Source organism: Coregonus clupeaformis, chromosome 20 (genome assembly GCF_020615455.1).
Source record: "Coregonus clupeaformis isolate EN_2021a chromosome 20, ASM2061545v1, whole genome shotgun sequence".
Taxonomy (NCBI): Eukaryota; Metazoa; Chordata; class Actinopteri; order Salmoniformes; family Salmonidae; genus Coregonus; species Coregonus clupeaformis.
Window position 1 is genome coordinate 54656663 of NC_059211.1, and position 23495 is coordinate 54680157.

The 23495-nt window shown below is 44.1% G+C and overlaps 1 protein-coding gene across 1 annotated transcript in view; it reads left to right on the forward strand.

Annotated features, from left to right (window-relative positions):
• The first annotated feature begins 3260 nt into the window (after positions 1 to 3260).
• Positions 3261 to 23495, forward strand: part of LOC121554065 (vasorin) — a 28999-nt gene continuing 8764 nt past the window's right edge. Inside the window, exon 1 of the mRNA XM_041867515.2 lies at positions 3261 to 3518. The gene's annotated coding sequence lies outside the window, so the exon portion shown is untranslated. The remainder of the gene's footprint in view (positions 3519 to 23495) is intronic.

Genomic DNA, 23495 nt, shown 5'->3' on the forward strand with positions numbered 1-23495 from the left:
GCTGTTTAATCAGCTTCTTGATATGCCACACCTGTCAGTTGGATGGATTATCTTGGCAAAGGACAAATGCTTACTAACAGGGATATAAACAAATTTGTGCACAAAATTTGAGAGAAATACGTAACTTTACATGTTGTGTTTATATTTTTGTTCAGTGTATATTAAAGGGTTTTGGTTGGTATAAGTTATTCAACTGTTAATAAGCATGTAGCTAAGTAGTTATCCCCTCAGTGAGTGTGTTGTGTATCGGAGGCAATGGATAGCAACAGGATTTCATCTGGATCTGGACTGGAGAACTCTGGTCAATCATGTAATAGTCTGTCTGAACCACTACCCCATCTCACATAACGTCTAACAGATGTCTCTCTGTATGTGTGTGTGTGAGAGAGAGAGAAATAAGTAATAAAGAACATGTTCTAGTGATGTAGCCGTAGCCTCTAAGACATATCAGTATATCATGATGTCAGTTCCTCTTAGTTCACCAAACCAATCCATCTCTCTCTCTCTCTCTCTCTCTCTCTCTCTCTCTCTCTCTCTCTCTCTCTCTCTCTCTCTCTCTCTCTCTCTCTCTCTCTCTCATATGCATGCACGCGAGCGCACACACACACACACACACACACACACACACACAAACACTCTCCCCCTCTCTCTCGCTCCCTTCCCTCTCTTTCTGCACCGACTATACCCCACCCCCCCACCTTGGTTTAATTTAGTGCCTCAGCCGACAGCTCATTGACAGCTTCTGTGACGGGCGAAGTATTCCATGTCGGATCACCTTATTTCCCAAGACCACGTATATACAGTTGAAGTCGGAAGTTTACATACACCTTAGCCAAATACATTTAAACTCAGTTTTTCACAATTCCTGACATTTAATCCTAGTAAAAATTCCCTGACTTAGGTCAGTTAGGATCACCACTTTATTTTAAGAATGTGAAATGTCAGAATAATAGTAGAGAGAATTATTTATTTCAGCTTTAATTTCTTTCATCACATTCCCAGTGGGTCAGAAGTTGTCACGACTTCCACCGAAGTTGGTGCCTCTCCTTGTTCGGGCAGCGTTCGGCTTTCGTCATCACCGGCTTTCTAGCTGCCACGATCTACGTTTCTTTTTCCATTTGTTTTGTCTTGATTGGACACATCTGGTTTCCATTCCATTATAATATTTCCCTATTTAACCCTCTGGTTCCCACATGGTTTTGTGCGTGTTTGTTCTTTGTTTTGTGTCTGAGACTTATGTGAGCTGGTGTGTTTTCCCTGCGTGGAAATTAGTGTTGTTTATTTTTTTGAGTAAAGTACGTTGTTTACTCAGTTCTGTGTCCTGCGCCTGACTCCGTCCTACCGCTGCACATTGACACTTGACAGAAGTTTACATACACTCAATTAGTATTTGGTAGCATTGCCTTTAAATTGTTTAACTTGGGTCCCACAATAAGTTGGGTGAATTCCTCCTGACAGAGCTGGTGTATCTGAGTCAGGTTTGTAGGCCTCTTTGCTCGCACACGCTTTTTCAGTTCTGCCCACAACTTTTCTATAGGATTGAGGTCAGGGCTTTGTGATGGCCACTCCAATACCTTGACTTTGTTGTCCTTAAGCCATTTTGCCACAACTTTGGAAGTATGCTTGGGGTCATTGTCCATTTGGAAGACCCATTTGCGACCAAGCATTAACTTCCTGACTGATGTCTTGAGATGTTGCTTCAATATATCCACAATAATTTTCCTTCTTCATGATGCCATCTACTTTGTGAAGTGCACCTAACCCTCCTGCAGCAAAGCACACACACAGCATGATGCTGCCACCCCCGTGCTTCACGGTTGGGATGGTGTTCTTCGGCTTGCAAGCAACCCCCTTTTTCCTCTAAACATAACGATGGTCATTATGGCCAAACAGTTCTATTTTTGTTTCATCAGACCAGTGGCCATTTCTCCAAAAAGTATGATCTTTGTTCCCATGTGCAGTTGAAAACGTAGTCTGGCTTTTTTATGGCCTTTTTGGAGCAGTGGCTTCTTCCTTGCTGAGTGGCCTTTCAGGTTATGTCGATATACGACTTGTTTTACTGTGGATATAGATAATTTTGTACCTGTTTCCTCCAGCATCTTCACAAGGTCCTTTGCTGTTGTTCTGGGATTGATTTGCACTTTTCGCACCAAAGTACGTTCATCTCTAGGAGACAGAACGCGTCTCCTTCCTGAGCGGTATGACAGCTGCGTGGTCCAATGGTGTTTATACTTGCGTACTATTGTTTGTACAGATGAACGTGGTACCTTCAGGCGTTTGGAAATTGCTCCCAAGGATGAACCAGACTTGTGGAGGTCTACAATTTTTTTCCTGAGGTCTTGGCTGATTTCTTTTGATTTTCCCATGATGTGAAGCAAAGAGACACTGAGTTTGAAGGTAGGCCTTGAAATACATCCACAGGTACACCTCCAATTGACTCAAATGATGTCAATTAGCCTATCAGAAGCTTCTAAAGTCATGACATAATTTTCTGGAATTTTCCAAGCTGTTTAAAGGCACAGTCAACTTAGTGTATGTAAACGTCTGGCCCACTGGAATTGTGATACAGTAAATTATAAGTGAAATAATCTGTTTGTAAACAATTGTTGGATAAATGACTTGTGTCATGCACAAAGTAGATGTCCTAACCGACTTGCCAAAACTATAGTTTGTTAAGAAGAAATTTGTGGAGTGGTTGAAAAACAAGTTTTAATGACTCCAACCTAAGTGTATGTAAACTTCCGACTTCAACTGTAGATATACCAGCTTAAAATGGAAACGTAAATTTAGGAGACTACAATGGAAACTAAGCATATGTGTTATGCGTGAAGTGACAGCCTCAGTGACCTAGTCTGTGAAAATGATTTGGAAAATTTGGTCATAAACACGCAGTGAACTTATATATTTGCATAGTTTATATTGTGAATTATTTCAATTCAAATAGGCAAACAACATTGTATGAGTGACTTGTTCTATGCAATAATTTGATTTATTCTCAGTGGAGTATTTGTTATGTTCAAGAATATCCCCTTAATCGAGAATCAATAAAAAAAGAACGTCATGTGGTCAGACGCATAGCTTTTTCACCATGTTGTTACAGATATGGTATGACCCCTTTACAGGTGTAGGCTATAGCGACCATCTCTGCGCTCCAGATTCGGGAACGTGGACGCGCCGAGTGCGGTGCGCGCTCACACCAGAACGCACCTCCCACTTCCCACTTTTATTTTTTTTAAGCGCCAGAGCCTCTCGTCCTTCAATTGTTAAAACTTTGGACGCGCTTGACATAGGGCGCATATTTCTCGGAGACTTCGGGACCGCAACTTTGACACACAGAGAGAGAGCGAGAAGGAACTAGTGGCAATGTTCTGCACAGGGATTTCATTAGGCTACCTTTCTGAAGTTTGTGGACAATTCAACTGTGTTAAAGGGATTTGAGCCTCCTAGACACGTCGATAAAGTGGATAAGAAATAGTGGTGTTTTGAGCACATTTCGGGACTTCAGTTAATTTTACCAGGTAGGTGTCTCACGAACAATTTTCTTCTACTTTTGGTGCGACTTTATGATCGAAATAAGGCAACAAGTAGGCTAGTAGCCTAGTCTGGGACAGTTTGGAGACCGCGATCATTCTGCAGGTTGTTCAATGTGCTCCAAAGCGCACTTCGGACGGTGTTTACTGTTCAGGCGAGATATGGCTCCGGGAAGTTATAAAAGGGATTTCTATGGGTTACTGTCTGTGAGCTGAATGCCTGTTACTGTGTGTCTTTATTAGAAAGAAGAGAAGAGTTTTGTGATCACATTTTAGATTAAAACATTTCCGAGTTTTTCTCTTAACGCACATGATGTAGGAGCCTATATGTCATACTTGTCTCCCATTATTAGTGCTTATCGATTTCACCACGAACAATGAGCACTGAATGGTCTATAGCCAAGGTTCATATGGCCGAACATTTCTACCCCAACATAGTTCTATTCTATCTCACTTAGCCTACCTTACCCGTCTGTCAAGCCAAACCGCATCCACAGAAACCTTTGAAAGCTGATCTTTGTCAAGATGTGATATGGACGGTTATATTTGCGTGTCAAAACATCTTTACCGTGTGGTGCATAGGTCACCATTCTAGATTAAAATCTCTGCGCAGCCAGAGACCCTCACAGAGAGAGGCATGCAGGACAGAGATATGGCTCCAACTTGGCAAAAACTGGTTGAATCAACGTTGTTTCCATGTAGTAATAATAATAAAAAATCATTAACGTAAAGGAATTTCATAATTTTTTCATCCAACATTTTACCTACATTTCTTTGTTGATTTCACGTTGAATTCACGTTAGTTGACATGACGTCTGTGCCCAGTGGGTTGTTAGAAGCACAGCAGGCAGGTCAGGGTGGTGTGTTATTGGTTGTTGTTGTTGTTTTTTCCCATGTGTGTTTGTTTGTTTGAAAGGTAATTGGATTAGAGCTTGTTATCTCACTAATCGACCAGGGTTGTCATCTCTTCTTTGTTTATTTCAACTTTAACCCCATTGGATTATGATGACTTGTCTTTGTATACAATAGAATAGTAATGGAATGGTAATAACAACTTAATAGAATCCAAATTCTAAAAATGCTATTATTGCTGTAGTAGTGAGAATAGCACATTTGTGATTTTGAGCAACATGCAACTTGACTACACAAGTATACCTAATGTTATTCAGAGGCCTCTATGTCAATGACTTTGTATGAAGAGATGTAATAAAGCATGCGAGATAAATACAGGTCAGCGAGGCAGCCAGGAAGGACACCTAAACAAACTGAAGTCTATGAAGGGATGGGAAAAGTAAAGACAGAGATGGAGGGACAGAGAGAACGAGGGAGGAGGAGGATGAGATCAGCACTAGAGAGCAAGAGAGAAAGCAAACATTCCTGACTTGGTGTCTCAGCAATTTAATTAAAGAACGTGTAAGATGCTGACACACATACACACACACACACACACACACACACACACACACACATTGTGAGACCCCCCCCCCACCACCACACTTTGGTCTTGGACTAATCCCAGGGGTCAGCTAATAAGTGTTTGGGTCATGCCACCATGACAACTAAATATGGGGGGGGCCCTGAAGGAGAGCTTTGTGAAGGAAGCTAAGAGGTACAAGGTGAATAGGATTTTGTTTGGTGTGTGTGTATTTGTGTATATGTGCATGCGTGGCCATGAATGCGTGCTTGAGTGTGTGTGTGTGTGCGTGTGTGTGCGTGTGTGTTAATCTAAAGAGTGCGAAGCAGCTATTAGAGAATGAGAAGTGGTTGTGCATGGTTGTAGTGTTATCAACAACAACAACAGCAGCAGTATAAATCCTCTCCTCTTAGCCAGGCTTAACTGTGCCCTGTGGTGCTTTGGTGGTGCTCCCTCTAGGTCCTCCAGGTCAGCTGTTACTGAGGGTTCCCCTTGTTAGGGACAATTAAGGAATTAAAACCTCCATGAGCTCAGCTCTCTCTCTCTCTCTCTCTCTCTCTCTCTCTCTCTCTCTCTCTGTCATTCTTTTCTGTCTCCCTCTATCTGCTCTCAGTTCTTTCTCTCGCTGCCACACTGTTCTCTCCCTACCGCTCTGCTCTTTCTCCAGTCGCAGTCCAGTCTCCTGCCCTGCAGCTGTGCAGACACAGACAAAGGGAGTGGGGCTCTGGTTCATGTGGGAGCATTTGGAGCGTTTAGGGGAAGTTGTCGCCATGTGTGATAAAACAGCGAGCGTCTCCTCCTAACCCAACATGAATCATCCTGATGCTGAGAAAGACAGGTTTTAATACAGTAATAGATAACTTGCATTGTATGTCCATTGTTCTCCTTCAATGCCGAAAAGAGAGAAACAGGACTTAACATTATTATAATGAATATGTCCCTTGTCCTCAATGAGTGGCTGAATGTGTTTTGTAGACAGTTTGTTCTTGATTTTATGCTCCTTGGTTGAACTGCGAGGTGGCTGTAATATACCTTTCTTTGACATGTGGCATTTAGCCTATAGCCTACATGTTCCACTGCTCTTTAACAGTATCTTTACCTTTCCACAATGAATTATCTTAATGTGACAGCTTTCCTGACACTCAAGGAATTTTACCGCTAGTCTAACACAGCACTGACTTGACATGTTCATCGGAGGGGAACCTATGATTCTCAGAACCCAGACCCCCTAGGGAGAGGTTTACGGGTGGCTCCCCTTTGCTCCCCTGTGGTGCACCTCCATAAAACCCTCCCCCCGAATCCTCAGAGCGTGTTGGGTAAATACAGTGGTCCAGTGGGAAGGTATTGAGCGTGACACATATAGCCTCCTCATTACATTCCTCAGTATACTACTCTGAAAGAGGAACCTTTAGCGCTCGTCACTTGAGGTAGAGAGGGAGAGGTGGAGAGGTAGAGCGAGAGAGACATTTGCATATTCAGATGCCTGATCAGTCTACAGACTAATCTTATATAGTACCTGAGGCTAAGAGTTATTTTGACTCCCTCCACCCCTCTCTCAGTTTTGACCCCCACCCCTACCCCCAGCCAGCCCTAATCCCCTCGCCTCTCACCCCTCTCCCCAAGGACGCAGTCTGGGTTATGCACACACACGCCTTTTCATCCCATACAATAGCCCCTCAATCCTACACACACACGCACACACACGCACGCACACACACACACACGCGCGCACACACACACACACACACACACACACACACACACACACACACACACACACACACACACACACACACACACACACACACAGCCCCCCCCCACACACCCCATTCAGAGGCCCTCACCCCTGTATACACACTCAGATAGACAGTAGACTGAGGCTACAGGGTCTTCTCAAAGCACTTCAAAGGCCTTGTCTCTCTAGCTCAGATCAGCTCCACAACTACAGCCACACCAGGTGATGAGAGAGGCTGGTTGGGAAACAGAAGGTAGATCCACTCTGTCGCTTACTGGGAAGTGGATGGATCAGTGTGCATACAGTGGGGAAAAAAGTATTTAGTCAGCCACCAATTGTGCAAATTCTCCCACTTAAAAAGATGAGAGAGGCCTGTAATTTTCATCATAGGTACACGTCAACCATGACAGACAAATTGAGAAAAAAATACAGAAAATCACATTGTAGGATTTTTTAATGAATTTATTTGCAAATTATGGTGGAAAATAAGTATTTGGTCACCTACAAACAAGCAAGATTTCTGGCTCTCACAGACCTGTAACTTCTTCTTTAAGAGGCTCCTCTGTCCTCCACTCGTTACCTGTATTAATGGCACCTGTTTGAACTTGTTATCACTATAAAAGACACCTGTCCACAACCTCAAACAATCAAACTCCAAACTCCACTATGGCCAAGACAAAAGAGCTGTCAAAGGACACCAGAAACAAAATTGTAGACCTGCACCAGGCTGGGAAGACTGAATCTGCAATAGGTAAGCAGATTGGTTTGAAGAAATCAACTGTGGGAGCAATTATTAGGAAATGGAAGACATACAAGACCACTGATAATCTCCCTCGATCTGGGGCTCCACGCAAGATCTCACCCCGTGGGGTCAAAATGATCACAAGAACGGTGAGCAAAAATCCCAGAACCACACGGGGGGACCTAGTGAATGACCTGCAGAGAGCTGAGACCAAAGTAACAACGCCTACCATCAGTAACACACTACGCCGCCAGGGACTCAAATCCTACAGTGCCAGACGTGTCCCCCTGCTTAAGCCAGTACATGTCCAGGCCCATCTGAAGTTTGCTAGAGTGCATTTGGATGATCCAGAAGAGGATTGGGAGAATCTCATATGGTCAGATGAAACCAAAATATAACTTTTTGGTAAAACTCAACTCGTCGTGTTTGGAGGACAAAAGAATGCTGAGTTGCATCCAAAGAACACCATACCTACTGTGAAGCATGGGGGGTGGAAACATCATGCTTTGGGGCTGTTTTTCTGCAAAGGGACCAGGACGACTGATCCGTGTAAAGGAAAGAATGAATGGGGCCATGTATCGTGGAGATTTTTGAGTGAAAACCTCCTTCCATCAGCAAGGGCATTGAAGATGAAACGTGGCTGGGTCTTTTAGCATGACAATGATCCCAAACACACCGCCTGGGCAACGAAGGAGTGGCTTCGTGAAGAAGCATTTCAAGGTCCTGGAGTGGCCTAGCCAGTCTCCAGATCTCAACCCCATAGAAAATCTTTGGAGGGAGTTGAAAGTCTGTGTTGCCCAGCGACAGCCCCAAAACATCACTGCTCTAGAGGAGATCTGCATGGAGGAATGGGCCAAAATACCAGCAACAGTGTGTGAAAACCTTGTGAAGACTTACAGAAAACGTTTGACCTGTGTCATTGCCAACAAAGGGTATATAACAAAGTATTGAGAAACTTTTGTTATTGACCAAATACTTATTTTCCACCATAATTTGCAAATAAATCATTAAAAATCCTACAATGTGATTTCCTGGATTTTTTTTCTCATTTTGTCTGTCATAGTTGACGTGTACCTATGATGAAAATTACAGGCCTCTCTCATCTTTTTAATATTAATAATATTAATATGCCATTTAGCAGACGCTTTTATCCAAAGCGACTTACAGTCATGCGTGCATACATTTATTTGTGTATGGGTGGTCCTGGGGATCGAACCCACTACCTTGGCGTTACAAGCGCCGTGCTCTACCAGCTGAGCTACAGAGGACTTGCACAATTGGTGGCTGACTAAATACTTTTTTTCCCCACTGTATTTGTGTGAGTGATGACAGAGTTTGTTGAGGTATGTATGTGTGGGTTTCGTGGTAAATGTATTCTGTGTTTCCCTTGGCAACAGCCTGCTCTGAGACCCAGAGCTTCATACAGCCCTGTGTTTGGAAACACAGTGGGAAAACACACACACACACACACACACATCATAAGGACACACAGATGCGCAGACATGTTAACATGCACACATGTTTTGCAGTTAAATGTACGGTAACTTTCTGTAAGGATGTCCAGCTGTCAGACTTCCATTGAATAGACAGGCACATTCTGTTCCCCTCCTTTCTACTACAATGAAGAGCTGTTAGTTGCTTGTTCCTGTACTCTGGCCTGCTCCCCCCTCCCCAAACCTCTCATACCTCTGTCTGCTCCTGCTCCCCCCTCCCCAGACCTCTCATACTTCTGCCCGCTCTGCTCCCCCCTACGGGTGGCGGGCGGATTAGGGGGTCAGAAGTCAGAGGGGGGTGCAGCTGGAGGGGCCAGTCAGAACACAGGTCAGGACAGGGAACTGACGAGGTGGAAGGACCAGGGTCCAGGAGCGTGTGTGTGCGTTTTGGGCGGAGGGCCAGGATTGGGCATGTAGGAGTTTTGGCAGGCAGGAAACTGGCAGGGAAGAAGGACTAGGGTCGAGGGGTTTGTGTTTGTGTGTGTGTGTACTTCAGTTTGAATTTGTTCTTTCAGGTATAGTAGACAACATACCAGTCATACCTGTATGATCACCATACAACTTGGAACGTTTACAATGTCAATCAGTGTTATTGGTTTGTTTACTCAAGTAAAGGAGACCTTTGTCTCAACAAGAAGTAAAATAAACCTCTGGGTAATATTGAAGTATTGAAGGTTGCTTCAGGATACTTAAAGGGGCAATCTGGGATTCAAACAACAACAAAGCGGTCACCATACTGTACAAACTTAATTTAAAAATAAAGAAATGGAAGTACCAATCCCAGATTGCCCCTCTTAACTTCCCTGTTCACATCCTCCTCTCACACTACAGCTCCCTGAGCCTATAGTACTTTTTAATCTGGCCATGTTGTTAACAGATGAGGGCTGTAGCCACTTCAAAGTGAAGGAGAATGGATCAAAAGTTACGCAGCGACAGCATTTTATACACCGGCGGGAGAGGTGAGGGAAGTAATGAAAGCGTGTGTGTGTTTGCACTTGATGCCCTTTCAGAGAGAGAGAGAGAGAGAGAGAGAGAGAGAGAGAGAGAGAGAGAGAGAGAGAGAGAGAGAGAGAGAGAGAGAGAGAGAGAGAGAGAGAGAGAGAGAGAGAGAGAGAGAGAGAGAGAGAGAGAGAGAGAGAGAGAGAGGTAAAGTTGAGATGGGGGACAAAGTTTGGTCTTCGATGGCAATGCTGTCCAGTTAAAATGAGGCATTCCTCTGAGGCTGAGCACACTTTGTACAGCCAAGACAATCACAGCTAGCACACTGCAGTCTGTTGAGAGTCAATCAGCTGCAGAAATACTGAACAGACTGATGATGACTTTGTGGCTTTTAGACTGCCTGACCAAGGCTTGACCCCAACTGTTCAGACTACAGGGCTATTAGGTTTTGATGAGAACACATGATGACAGTGACGAATAGAAAATGGATTTGGCCTGAGATGATGATGTTAATGCTAGATATGGAGATATGAATGCTGTGTGTGTGTGTGTGTGTTGATCCAGAATAACATGGGTTGGAATGTTGTTCAATATGGGAGAAAGTTATCTGATAGTCTGTGACAAGGAGCTGGTCTTTTAGGAACGCCTAACAATTCTGCACATTCTGTAATCACAATCAGTGTGTGAACGACCTTTACAACGATACACTCTGTCAATAGACAGACACGCTAATACACACACGCACGCACGCACACACACACATACTACATACACACACAAACTTTGCTGATGATAAAATCCTTTACAAAAGCCTCAATTGATCAACCACCGTCAATTGATCAGCCACAGTTATACCATAGAGACCCTACACTGTAAAACTATTGTGCTTATATATCCTCTAAATATAGTACCATTGATATCTGTAATGGAGAGCTGCACTGAGGGAAATGTACCCCAGGCAGAACCTCTGTTAGAGATAACAGTAGAGATAGAGATAGCGTTGGTATTTGTTATGTACAGATCTCACTGTATAAACCACAACAGAGCTGCACTGTTCCTGGGTGTCAGCGTGTTGAATCAATTGACTATTTTACTGTAGACTATTGAGGTTTATCAGTAAAATCTGTTTGAATTTCACATACTGGTCATGTGTGTTTGTGTGTGTGTTTGTGTGTGTGTGTGTGTGTTAACACAAACAGAGTAGTGCTCTGTGTCTGTACATTATAGGTGAGAAGTGACTATATATTTTCTTTCTTTCTCTCTCTCCCTCCTCTTTCTCTCTCCTCCTCATTCTCTCTCCCTCCTCTTTCTCTCTCTCTTCTCTTTCTCCCTCCTCTTTCTCTCTCTCCCTCCTCTTTCTCTCTCTCTTCTCTCTCTCCCTCCTCTTCTCTCTCTCTCTCCCTCCTCTTTCTCTCTCCCTCCTCTTTCTCTCTCTCTTCTCTCTCTCCCTCCTCTTTCTCTCTCTCCCTCCTCTTTCTCTCTCCCTCCTCTTTCTCTCGCTCTTCTCTCTCTCCCTCCTCTTTCTCTCTCTCACTCCTCTTTCTCTCTCTCTTCTCTCTCTCTCTCCTCTTTCTCTCTCTCCCTCCTCTTTCTCTCTCTCTCCCTCCTCTTTCTTCCCTCTAAGTAATGTATGAATGAAAACAAACACACAACATAGAAGGTCTTGAATGACATCATTTTGTAGTCCCTTACCAAACATTGCAAATGCCTCCATGACTTCACTATAAGTCATATGTCAACACCTTCTCTCAGAGCAAGCAGAGTGTGTGAAGTGATTTATCCTACATTGTGTGTGTGTGTTTTAAACATTTTCCTGCACATTCTGATTTAAGTTCAGTTTATGCCTCCGCCCTCCTAATATTTAAGGATAGGATTTGGGGAAGGTAATCTGATCCTTAGATCAGTCAACCTCCACCCAGAATGTGTCTGTCTCTGGGGTCTATGAACAAACAGAGGTCACTGGCTAAATGGCTTTATCCACCAAATAAACACGTAGGAACACAGTTCTGGTTAGACTAATTGAATACTTCACCAGGACACCGTGAAGGAGACTGGAGTGAACGGATGGTCAGTTTAAGTTCTCTAATATCTCTCTGTCTCTGTCTCTGTCTCTGTCTCTGTCTCTGTCTCTGTCTCTGTCTCTGTCTCTGTCTCTGTCTCTGTCTCTGTCTCTCTCTCTCTCTCTCTCTGTCTCTCTCTGTCTCTGTCTCTGTCTCTGTCTCTGTCTCTGTCTCTGTCTCTGTCTCTGTGTCTCTCTCTCTCTCTGTCTCTCTCTCTCTTTGTGTCTCTCTCTCTTGCTCTCTCTCTCGCTCTCTGTGTGTCTCTCTCTCTTGCTCTCTCTCTCGCTCTCTGTGTGTCTCTCTCTGTCTGTCTCTGTGTGTCTCTCTCTCTGTGTCTCACTCTCTCTCTCTCTCTCTCTCTCTCTCTCTCTCTCTCTCTCTCTCTCTCTCTCTGTCTCTGTCTCTCTCTCTCTCTCTCTCTCTCTCTCTCTCTCTCTCTCTCTCTCTCTCTCTCTCTATGAGTGTGTGTCCAGGGGTCCATGACAAGTTTGAGTAAACAGTTATGTGAGAGAGTAAACATTAAAGTTCAGTAACCTACACATCATCTTTCATTTCCCCCATACAACATTCCTGCTCCCTTAGTTTCACACCAGTTCCCTCAAAACACACATTTTCATTTTTAACTTGTTCACACTATTCTTACCTAAACCTAACTGAGTCACACTCATGCACAAACACACACCAATGGACGAATACCCCCCTCTCAGTCCATCTTTGGGCCAGTAACCAAAAGTTTGCTGGTTCGATTCCCCGAGCCGGCAAGGTGGATACATCTGCCGTTCTGCCCTTAAGCAAGGCAGTTAACTCCCAACAACAACTGCTCCCACAGGCACCGATGACGTGGACGTCGATTAAGGCCCCCTCCCCCCCGCACCTTTCTGATTCAGAGGGGTTGGTTTAAATGCGGAAGACACATTTCGGTTGAATGCAATCAGTTGTACAACTGACTAAGTATCCCCTTTTTCTTTGCTCCTAAATCTCCACAGACATCTGCAGTATAACTCCCCTCACTGGCTTAACGCTGGGGTGATGAGGTGATCCAACCGTGTGTGTGTAGTGTAGTGTAGATTAATGTGTAGTGTAGTGTAGTTTAATGTGTAGTGTATGTGTCTTATTGGCATAGGCACATAGAAGGTCAGTGTGCTAACGAGGAGTCGGGTGTGTGGCTAACTAATATGGCAGATGTGATTTTTGGAGTGTATGTTTGTGTGTGTGTTTGTGAATGTGTTCCTGGGAGTGTGTGTGTCTGTCTCTCTCTGTGTGTGTGTGTGTGTGTATGTGTATATGTGTGTGTGTCAGATACAGTCCATATTGTGGCAGTGGGCTGACATGACCACACTCATATAACCCCTACAGCTCCCCAAGCGATGAGGTGTCTACTGTTTACAGCTCCCCAAGCTATGAGGTGTCTACTGTTTACAGCTCCAGTTAGACATGGGGAGGTCTATCACTATGTTGGGGCCCACAGAGGGGAGACACGGGATAGAGGTTGGGGGGAACTCAGGCACCTGGAGGGAGGAGGAGGGGTAGGGGGACTGACGATAGATCGGGCCTTGCAAACCTGTGTCCCAGCTGTTCCTCTGTTTGTGTGTGTGTGTGTTTGCAGCCTGTAAAGAGCCGTTCTCTCCCCCTGGCACACCTGTAGCTAAGTGGAAGAGACTCAAGAGACTCATCACTATTCGCTGAAAGATATGACAGGCCTGCAGGTTAGAGAGAGAGGGAGAGAGAGGTGGAGAGTGAGGCACAGCCACAGGGCCTGGGTCTGTTTAAAACACACACTCACACAGTGTGTGTTGACATGATTTGCAATTGTCAATTCAACATGGATATGTTCTTTGGCAGTTGTAGCTTTGTGTAGTGTTGAGTAAACACCCCAGGGTTTTTAGGCATCTTTGATGAATCTCTTTCTTAAGAGTCCATAAACAAAAGCAGGAAAAACAGGTAGTCCCAAATGTTACTCAAGATTGGTACATACTGTATGTGTGTTCCTGCGTGTATGTGTGTGTGTATGTTTGTGTTTCTGTGTGTGTGTGTGTGTATGTTTGTGTTTGTGTGTATGTTTGTGTTCCTGTGTGTGTGTGTGTGTATGTTTGTGTTTGTGTGTGTGTGTGTGTGTGTGTGTGTGTGTTTCTGTGTGTGTGTGTGTGTGTTTGTGTGTGTGTGTGTGTGTGTGTGTGTGTGTGTGTGTGTGTGTGTGTGTGTGTGTGTATGTATGTGTTTACCCTGTAGGCAACAGTCATGGTAGAGAGGATCTAGAGACTCCAGACAAGTACTAACACATCTGACTTCTCTATAAAACCAGCCACCGTCTTTACATTATCTTAAATATCTCTGTAAACTAATATAGGTTACCACATCCACCCACCTCAACTACCCATAGAGAGAAGGAGGCATGGGACTAGGTTACCACATCCACCCACCTCAACTACCCATAGAGAGAAGGAGGCATGGGACTAGGTTACCACATCCACCCACCTCAACTACCCATAGAGAGAAGGAGGCATGGGACTAGGTTACCACATCCACCCACCTCAACTACCCATAGAGAGAAGGAGGCATGGGACTAGGTTACCACATCCACCCACCTCAACTACCCATAGAGAGAAGGAGGCATGGGACTAGGTTACCACATCCACCCACCTCAACTACCCATAGAGAGAAGGAGGCATGGGACTAGGTTACCACATCCACCCACCTCAACTACCCATAGAGAGAAGGAGGCATGGGACTAGGTTACCACATCCACCCACCTCAACTACCCATAGAGAGAAGGAGGCATGGGACTAGGTTACCACATCCACCCACCTCAACTACCCACAGAGAGAAGGAGGCGTGGGACTAGGTTACCACATCCACCCATCTCAACTACCCATAGAGAGAAGGAGGCATGGGACTAGGTTACCACATCCACCCACCTCAACTACCCACAGAGAGAAGGAGGCGTGGGACTAGGTTACCACATCCACCCACCTCAACTACCCATAGAGAGAAGGAGGCATGGGACTAGGTTACCACATCCACCCATCTCAACTACCCCTAGAGAGAAGGAGGTGTGGGACTAGGTTACCACATCCACCCATCTCAACTACCCATAGAGAGAAGGAGGCGGGGACTAGGTTACCACATCCACCCATCTCAACTAGCCCTAGAGAGAAGGAGGCATGGGACTAGGTTACCACATCCACCCATCTCAACTAGCCCTAGAGAGAAGGCGACGTCATAAAACATCCTATTTATTTAATTGTAGTAAAGAGCAGGAGCTTCTCCATTGAATCTGTTTAAGTGATCTGATACTAGACACATAAAATGGGAGCTACTAAGTTTGTCCTTCTTCTAGGAACTGGGGTGAACAGTGCTGCTATTGTTAGAACAGAACAGGAGCGTGTGTGTTTAGGTGATGGAAGAGTACAGGAGTGTGACAAGAAGCACACCTACATGTCAGTCTAGTACATGTTCCTCACAGCTGGCATCCAATACATTCCTTACCATGCTCTCTGTCTTTTTATCTCTCTCTCTCTCTCTCTCTCTCTCTCTCTCTCTCTCTCATATACATTTTGACATTAACCAGTGTACTTTTCTCAAGTCTCAAAGCCTCTCAACTCTTTCCAAACCATGTTTACTCTGCTTGGCCCTCATGTACACCTGGAAGCCATTACTGTACGTTTCATGTTGTTCTCACCTATGGCATATAGAGAAAGACAGACTGTCTCAAAACAGCTAATAAAACTGACAGGTTAGAGAGAGAGAGAAAAAAGATCTGCAAGGTAGAGCTGTCAGAACGAGCAAGAGAGAGAGAGATTAAGGAAATAGTGTCACGTCTCCTCCCGTTGCTCCCCTCCGGCGAATCAGATTTGCTGGTCTACTGAGCCACCGGTCTGAGCGCACCACCTCTCATCACCACCCCTATATAGCCCTGGACTGTTCAGTGTTGTGTTGTGTGTGTGATTGTTAGTGTCATGTCGTGTACTCGCTCTGTGTTGTTCTCTTGCTCAGTGTTAAGTAAACCTTTACATTGTTGATTTCTGCGTCCTGCCTCTTGGTATCCTCAGTACTCATCACATAGAGAGAGATTAAAGAAGGGGGGAAATAAGTGGAGAGAGAGAGAGATTAAAAAGTGAGATATGTCACTCTAGCAGATTCTTGAGATACTATTCTACCGGTATACTGCCGGTACAGGAAGCAGAGGGAATTATGGAACACATATCAGTTTAAAAACGGTGGGCGGAGTTGAGTGTCATCATTCCAATGCCAAATGCTCTATTGTCCCCAAGACACTGTCATTGTCCCTAAGGCCTCGCCACTGTCTCATCAGAGGCAACATGTCTTTACAGACATAACTACAGCCTGCTGTTGAGTAATGTATTCCTTAGCCTGGGGAGTTTACCACATAGCTATGGTCTTTCACTCTCCATTGGTTTTGGGTATGTGAAGGAGTAGTGAGCTCTCTGACAACCACATCTCTCTCTCTCTCTCTCTCTCTCTCTCTCTCTCTCTCTCTCTCTCTCTCTCTCTCTCTCTCTCTCTCTCTCTCTCTCTCTCTCTCTCTCTCTCTCTCTCTCTCTCTCTCTCTCTGTGTTTATTAGTCTCTCTCTCCTGAGCCAGCATAGTAAGGTCTGTGTTTATGGTGACCATGTGTCTGGCTAGGGGTGTGTGGCCAAACGTGTGTGTTAGTGAGTCAATTTTGAGTAAGCATGTGTTTGTATGGAGTAGCCGTGTGTGGGCGCGCATTTGCGTATATATGCCCATAAGTTTTTATGAAGAAGTGTGTGTGTGTGTGTGTGCATCTCTCTCTCTCTCTCTCTCTCTCTCTCTCTCTCTCTGGTCTAGAGTCTGAACCACAATGTCAGCTCTGATATGTTTAATTAGAGAACCAGCCCAGTAGACCTGGCTGGCAGCTGTTATTAATGCAGGTGACATAGAGAAGGTGCTGGCAGCTGTGTGTCGATGCTTATCTCACACACAAAGAAGTGTGTGTGTGTCAGAGTGAGGGTGTATGTGAGAGAGGCCTGTGTGTTCATGAGAGTGTGTGTGTGCCGGAGAGAGGGAAAGAGTTTGAGTGTGCAAATGTGTGTGTTTACATACACTCTCATAGGTTTGTGTTTACATAGACATATTTCAAAATGAACAACATTACTAGTGAAATGCAGTCAGAGAGGTACTGGTCAGGGCCAAGCACACCACGAACCTAAACACTCTGCAACACACACGGCAGCCAGCAGACAAACACATATTGCAAGTTCCAGTTTACTTCCTGTTTACTCATTGTCTCCTTCATAGGCCCTCCTGTAGCTCAGTTGGTAGAGAATGGCGCTTGCAACGCCAGGGTTGTGGGTTCGATTCCCACAGGGGGCCAGTATGAAAAATGTATGCACTCACTAACTGTAAGTGGCTCTGGATAAGGGCGTCTGCTAAATGACTAAAATGTAAAATAAGAAGTTTCTGTATGTTGGTGCTTTAAAGCAGTAGTGTAAAAAACAAAAACATTTCACTGCACCTAACTGGTGTATATGACAAAATTATTATACTTTCACCCATCAAATAGATGTGGTTCCAGCTTCTGTTTTCATCCACAACAATTAGGTTCCCGAGTCAAACCACCATTTTAGAAACTCTGCTTTTGCGAGATCAAAATTCTCTCCTCTTTCCCTCCTCTCCTCCTCTCCTCCACCACTCTACACCTCCTTCCCCTCATCTCCCTCCCTCCCTCCCTCCCTCCCTCCCAGTTGAGAGACACAGCAACCCGATGCAGGTGTAACTCAGGTGTAACCCGTGTCAGGCGGTGCCTCTCATCCATTGTGTCCCTCGCTCTCTTTCTCTCTTCTCTCTCTCTTCCCCCTGTCTTCTACTATAGACCCCGAACAGCAACAGTTTAGTAGAAGGACTGAAACTCTACCCCAGGAAACGGGCTCTTGGGACTGTGTGTGTGTGTGTGGGGGGGCATGTGTGTGTGTGTGTGCCTGTGCGTGGTGTGTGTGTGTGTGTGTGTGTGTGTGTGTGTGTGTGTGTGTGTGTGTGCCTGTGCGTGTGTGTGTGTCTGTAACAGGCTCTTGGGAGTGTGTGTGTGTGGGGGCATGTGTGTGTGTGTGTGCCTGTGCGTGTGTGTGTGTGTGTGTGTGTGTGTGTGCCTGTGCGTGTGTGTGTGTCTGTAACAGGCTCTTGGGAGTGTGTGTGTGTGGGGGCGTGTGTGTGTGTGTCTGTGTGTGTGTGTGTGCCTGTGCGTGTGTGTGTGTCTGTAACAGGCTCTTGGGAGTGTGTGTGTGTGGGGGCGTGTGTGTGTGTGTCTGTGTGTGTGTGTGTGCCTGTGCGTGTGTGTGTGTCTGTAACAGGCTCTTGGGAGTGTGTGTGTGTGGGGGCATGTGTGTGTGTGTGTGTGCCTGTGCGTGTGTGTGTGTCTGTAACAGACTCTTGGGAGTGTGTCGCGCCGCGACTTACAAGGCTTGTTTTGGTGGGTTAGGTTTCCAGTGAAGCGTGTCGGTCGGAGGATGAGGAGAGGTAATGTTATTGTTATGGTCGTAGTTGTGTTTGGAGTGTGTGGAATGTGTAGATGGATGGATTGGATGGAGAGAATTTGTGGAAAGCAAGGGTCGAAAGTGGTCTGGCTCTGGACTTTTGGATTTGTGCTGCATTGTGTTAGTGTTTTTGTGTAGAGGGAATTAGGGATATTAGTGTGTGTGAGCGTGCACGTGTGTGTGTGTGTGGGGTTGCGTGTGTGCAGTGGTGGAAAAAGTACCCAATTGTCATACTTGAGTAAAAGTATAGATACCTTAATAGAAAGTTACTCAAGTAAAAGTGAAAGTCACCCAGTAAAATACTACTTGAGTAAAAGTCTAAAAGTATTTGGTTTTAAATATACTTAAGTATCAAAAGTAAATGTAATTGCTCAAATATACTTAAGTATCAAAAGTAGAGGTAAAAGTATAAATCATTTCAAATTCCTTATACTACGCAAAGCAGACGGCACCATTTTCTTGTTTTTAAAATTTACGGATAGCCAGGGGCACACTCCAACACTCAGACATTATTTACAAAAGATGCATTTGTGTTTAGTGAGTCCGCCAGACCAGGGGCAGTAGGGATGACCAGGTGTTCTCTTGATAAGTGTGTGAATTTCACAATTTTCCTGTCCTGCTAAGCATTCAAAATGTAACGAGTACTTTGGGTTGTCAGGGAAAATGTATGGGGTAAAAAGTACAATATTTTCTTTAGGAATGTAGTGAAGTAAAAGTAAAACGTAGTCAAAAATATAAATAGTAAAGTAATGTACAGATACCCCAAAAATTGACTTAAGTAATACTTTAAAGTATTTTTACTTAAGTACTTTACACCACTCTGTGCATGAGTGTGTGTGTATGCCATGTGTGCTTGCATGCATGTGTGTGTGTGTTTGTGTGTCAATGTCTGTGTGTTTATGTGGAGCAATTGGTGTGTAGATAATGCTTTTAGAAGTGGGGTCAAGAACATACCGTAGCACTAAACCTATCATAGCTGCTCAGGCCCTCAAAATTAAACGTTACTGTCAAGCCATTCCTTCTCTACATGCTCTTACACAGTATCTAATTGCAGGTTCTGTTGACAATGGCATTGCTATTCTCAGTGTTAAGTTCTAGAGTTTAACTCCTTGTAACCAGTTCTGATTTGTTGAACAGTTTTTACTGCCTAAAGCTTTAAGGGAAAATGGGTAATGGGATATATCACTGTGGGGAGGAGGATGAGGGGTCTGTACCACTAAAGGTTGGTTTACAGTTGGTCTATCGACATGTTTGGAGACAGTTGTCGCAGTAACATCATGAATATTCTATTGTCGTCCGACATAAAACTTGTCGTTGTTGTTATAAAAAAGTATAAACATAAAAAACGACAGGCTGCATGACATCAGCAGCCTGGTGGTCCCAAATAGCATAACTGCTGTATTTTAACACCAATACATTTAATATATGTCAATCCAGCAAGCCAGGCAACTGAAAGCAACTTTCTAAACAATGTTTTGGTTCATTTCTAGCTTGTTTAGCTAGCTAGCTTGCTGGGTAGCCTGTTCAAATATAAGAGCCACCTCTTTCAGAAGTATGATGACTTTGGGGATCGCTTAAGACTTTCTATGCAGCAGCAGACCCCGAGCCTGGTTAAACAACACTCAATAGTGATCACTGTAATTTTATAGCATTCAGTGTAGTTTAACCCAGGCTAGCAGAGCCCATCTTGCCATACATACAAATCCTGACCAACTAGAAACAGATGGATAAAGAGAAGGTGCTGTGTTTCTTGTTGTGTCTGTCTGTCTGTCTGTCTAGCCTTTGTCTCTGTTGTGTCTGTCTGTCTGTCTGTCTGTCTGTCTGTCTGTCTGTCTGGCCTTTGTCATGTGGTCTGAGTATAGAGTATAGACGTATCAAAAGCTTTGTTTACACACTGGGGGTTTGTATGAATGGAGTTGTGTTTTACTCTGTATATACCAGACAATTGGTATTTTTGTTTCTCTATCTCTCTCTCTCTCTCTCTCTCTCTCTCTCTCTCTCTCTCTCTCTCTCTCTCTCTCTCTCTCTCTCTCTCTCTCTCTCTCTCTCTCTCTCTCTCTCTCCCTCCCCCCCCTCTCTCTCTCTTGCTCTCTCTCCCCTATCCCCCCCTCACCAGAAAATTTGTATTTTTGTTTCTTTATCTCTCTCTCTCTCTCTCTCTCTCTCTCTCTGTCTCTCTCCCTCTGTCTCTCTTGCGCTCTCTCCCCCTCTCTTTCTCTTTCTCTCTCTCTCTCTCTCTCTCTCTCTCTCTCTCTCTCTCTCTCTCTCTCTCTCTCTCTCTCTCTCTCTCTCTCTCTCTCTCTCTCTCTCTCTCTCTCTCTCTCCTCTATCTGGGGGAAACAGTTTATAGTGCGGCGTTGTCACAGTGAGAGATGGCCCCCAATGCACTGTGGGTAATACAATCCAGCTGTGGTAGTGTGTGCGTGCGCGTGTACCAGGGCATGTGAGAGGGTCCTGTTCTATTTCAAGGGGATAACAGGGCTTTCCACTGGGTAGAGAACTATAAGGATCTCTACAAACTGGGAGAGAAGACACACAGAAAAAATAAAGCAAAATAAAATGATATTCAAGAAAATGATATTCCAGAAAATGATATTCCAGAAAATGATATTCCATAGTGAATAAAATAGGAAGAAGTCCCACTGAAGTAATGCCATTTCAACACAGTTTTAGTTTTCCATCACTTCATAACGTCCAGTACAACTCCTCAATGTGGTAACAACTGCCATTCTTGTTCTGCTAGTCTCTTTCTATGAGAACAATGTGTTGACATTCAGGGCTTTGTGGTTCAGACGTAATCCCATTGAAACAGGAAATCAAACAAATGAAAGAGAGAATGAAAGAATGAAAGAAAGAAAGAAAGAAAGAAAGAAAGAAAGAAAGAAAGAAAGAAAGAAAGAAAGAAAGAAAGAAAGAAAGAAAGAAAGAAAGAAAGAAAGAAAGAAAGAAAGAAAGAAAGAAAGGGACAATATGTGACATAAAAGGAGAAAAGTTATTTTCCAGAGATGAGACAATTGAGTTGTAAGACTTTCATTCTCTCCCTCCATCCCGCCATCCTTTCATCTCTTCATCCCTCTGTCCGCCCTCACTTTCATTTGGACTCTCACTCTGAGGCTTTACAATTGAAGCCAAATCATTTTCTAGCTATATCCTTTTTCTAAGAAGTAATAGCAAAGCTCATTTCAGACGTAGGGCTACAGATGGATGTGATTTTGGAGTCTGTCTGTCATAACTAGGACCCAGAGTATTCCCTGGCCATGTGACCTGACTAGGAAAAACCCCGACCCTAGTCATAACATAAAGGATGGTTCAGACACAATAATGAGTGAGAGGAGAGATATTGAGCAACACAGATAGAATTTCATTGAGCATTTGGATCTGATGAGACAGACGCTGTTCTTTGTAAGAGAGTTGATTGTATTGTTAAGTTGTAAAGTTGGAGACTTCATGTCTTCTGTAGAATATATGTACACTGCTGCATCTGCCAGGTATCATTAACATCGTCATCCCCTTAACTATCAATACAAGGCAGAACTGTCAAACGTGGGGCCCAATGTCCTGTGGAACTCCATGAGTGAGAAACAGAAACTGTGATTAGTCATTTCCTTTCATATGCTCCTCTTTCTTTCTCTCCCCATCTCTCTCTCTCGTTCATCTTCTCCCTCTTTCTGTCTTTATTAAGCCTTTCTCTTTCTTTTTCTTCTCTCTCTCTTTCTCTCTTCAATCTGTCGGTCATTCGGCTACCTGCCAAGTTCAAACTGCTCTGAGGCTCTTACCCTTTAAAGAATGAACCAGAGCAGCTTACCTACCTACTGGAGTTACTGTTCTATCAGCTGGATAAATGCAGAGTTCCGGATTCCTAATAGGCCTATGGCTGTGTCCTAAATGCCACCCTATTCACTATTTAGTGCACTATTTATGACTACTTTTGACCAGGGTCCATAAGGCTCTTGTCAAATGTAGTGCACTATATAAGGAATAGGGTGCCATTTTGGATGCAGGCTAAGTGTGCCATTCGGTCCTTGACAAAGCTTTTAAACAAAGGTGCACTGTGCCTTGTCTGAATACCATATCATTAACTAATTATTTCATTCTAGAAGAGTAATGTCAGGTGTGTGTGTGTGTATGTTCTACACTACAGGGTTTAGTGAGTATAATGGGTATCATAATAGCTAGATTAGCTACAGTGGATGTTAGGGGAAGGTCATGTCCTTGTGACTGACTTGACAGAGTGACATGGCAAGTTTTGTGTTATGTGTGTGTGTGTGTGTGTGCGCGTGTGTGTGTAATGTGATGTCACACCTTACCTGTCGTGCCCTCTTTACCATTAACCCTCAGGTATGAGCCTGACGATGTTGTGAGTGACACCTGTTTTTGGTTTCCATGGCAACAACAACCAACAGACTCAAAGCAACCCTAATGTATGGTATAGCTCTATTTAGTTTTGACTTTGACAACATCAACAAAAGTTAGAATGAACAGCTGACTGATTGACTGATTGAGAAAGCAGGAAGAGCCTGGAGTTGGCTACTGAGAAGTAACTACTACTATGAAGTAACTAAGAAGTAACTACTACTAAGAAGTAACTAAGAAGTAACTACTACTAAGAAGTAACTAAGAAGTAACTACTACTAAGAAGTAACTCACAAGGCTTGTTGTATCAGGTTGAGAGAGATATTTAGATTTTATTAGAATCTCCATTAGCCGATGCCAATGGCGACACCTAGTCTTACTGGGGTCCGACGCATAATGAAAATGACATTACAGACAAAACACTTTACAATTGACATACATTTAAAACATTAACACGTAGTGTGTGTGTGTGTGAGTGTGCATCTATCAGTTACACATACTGTACATGTCAGTACATACACAGAAAAAGTAGGTCACAAGGGGGAGAGGCATTGTGCCGTGAGGGATGTGACGGAGACAGATGTATAGAGGAAAGACTATTAAGCAAACCCTGTTACCCCTCAGCCATCCCTCTCTCTAATCTCCCCCTTTACCTTTGTTGTACCTTAGAGGCCTTGCTCTCTCTCTCTCAATTCAATTCATTTCAATTCAAATGGGGCT